Here is a 2,168-nt window from a genome sequence, read left to right on the forward strand (position 1 = left end):
GGAGGAGGGGATGCCCTAGTGGTTAGAGCAGTGCACTTGTGCACTGAGAAGGTTGCAAGAACCCGGTTTGATCCCCACAGCCTGCACCCTGGGTCCCTGAGCAAGACCCTCGACCCAACGCTGCTCCCCATGCGCCACACAGTGGCCGCCCACTGCTTCCCAAGGGGACGGGATAAATGCTTTATACTTGACAATAAAGTTGATTCTTTTTCTTCTTCTAAGTCAATGAGAATGTATTGCATAAATATTCAGTTCTGGCTTGTCTGCTTATTTTAGGCATCTGTTCATGGGTGTCTAAATGAGAAACACATCAAGTTATTGTGTGAGATCAATAAAGTTGAATTATTAATTATTATTAATCAACATCTATCTTGTATTTGTTTGTAAGTTTAGATATTTTTTTATTTCCAGGCCTTTACTGTTTACACATATATTAAAGAAAAGGCAATGAATGTATGATCTACAACATTCTTTTATACTTTTAGTAGTATTTTTTCTTGAATTTGTTTCTCCTTTGTATTATTACCATCTTTTTTTTCACATCTGTTTCCCTCCCTCCTCTCTATCTATGTTTTTTAGTTTGCGTGCCGTTTTGCTGTGTTTTCATAGCTGTCGAGACCTTGCTATAAAACATGACTGCCTCTGCTCTAATTTATCCCCAAGACACCCAAACACACACACCCACATGCATTCTTGCTCCCTCACACTTGGATGAACACACATCCACAGATACACATTCACAGAAGCACACATACACTTTTTATGTTGCTCTAATACAGATAAAATCATAAAATGAACTATTCCAATTTTAGACCAAAAAGGGGCCACTTCTTAATCCAATTTTGAACATTTTATTACAAAACCCTATTTTACACATAAGGAATCTGATTTGGTGCTAAACTTTAGTATTCATAACTATAAATGGGAACATAAAAGGAAAAATTTGTTTAGGAGGAGGATCATTGTAATATTTTAAACAATGTATAAAATTAGTTAAATTATCATACATATACACATGCAGGGTCTGAAATTAACATTTTGACTCAACAGCCAAGTGGACCAGTAGACAAAATGAACAAACTCCGCTTGTATTGAAATAGCCATCAGCGTTGCTGTAGCATTTTTTTTTATTTTTATTTTTTACAGTGTCCTGTCTAGCAATGAGGCAATAAGAATAATTGTCTTGATGCCAAAAAGAGCCCAACAGATTTTACCTTCACAAGTGGAGCAGTACGGCTATCGCCACAGTGTTCCGCTGGATTTATGCATATAAATAACTTTATTATTATTCATGCAGGGAGTTTTACAGATTATATGGACACTGCAATTCAAATAGAACAGAAGAGGAAAAACAGGAAAAAAGAAGAAAAGATGAAAGAAAGAGGAGATAAAAGGGAGATAACGATAAAACATCTTCAGTCTGCTTTATCACCTGCAAAGAGATGTAAAAAGAACAGCACAACCAACGGATACAGTATAAGAGATATAATAAAGTAACACCTTGAAACTATCACTGAAGCATAAGTAGTATTATTTAACCTGACATGTATACTGTGGTAGCTGAAGATCAGAATATGGGCTTTCTGTATGGAAGTGAATCTCTAAGTACCTGGAACCAAACACCTGTAGTTGCACTCATGCATGTAAAGTTTATCCAAAGGAAAAATGCTCAATAGTTGTTGTGAAGAGCCAAAGAGGCGTCCCTCCAGAGCACTGAGGCGAGTGCCGGGGGACCCACAGCCCCAGACATTCAAAGGGACCCCAAGAGCAAAGGCGCCCATGAGGGGCCAACCCAGGAAATCCGACCCCAAACCAAGATAGGAGGAGAGACGGCCCTGAAGAAATCCCCCAGCCACAGCAATGCCGGAGCCGCCAGGAGCCATGGGGACAAGGCCGCGGGCTCCGCCGGCAGCCAGCCACCCTGAAGTGGAACCGGCCATGGGCCCCAGGGACCCGAGGCTCCAGCCGCCAGGAATAAGCCAGTTCCCTGCCAGGGCATCCACCCCCAAACACCGAGCACCACCAGCTTGTATCTGCTCAGGGATCAGTGCTAGGACCAATTCTCTTTACTTTATATCTATGCTCCCAATCGATAGAGTTATTAGACAGCATGGGATTAATTTTCATTGCTATGCTGATGATACCCAGCTATATCTGTCTATAATCCA

This window comes from Cyprinodon variegatus, unplaced genomic scaffold (genome assembly GCF_000732505.1).
Source record: "Cyprinodon variegatus isolate N-32 unplaced genomic scaffold, C_variegatus-1.0 Scaffold164, whole genome shotgun sequence".
NCBI lineage: Eukaryota > Metazoa > Chordata > Actinopteri > Cyprinodontiformes > Cyprinodontidae > Cyprinodon > Cyprinodon variegatus.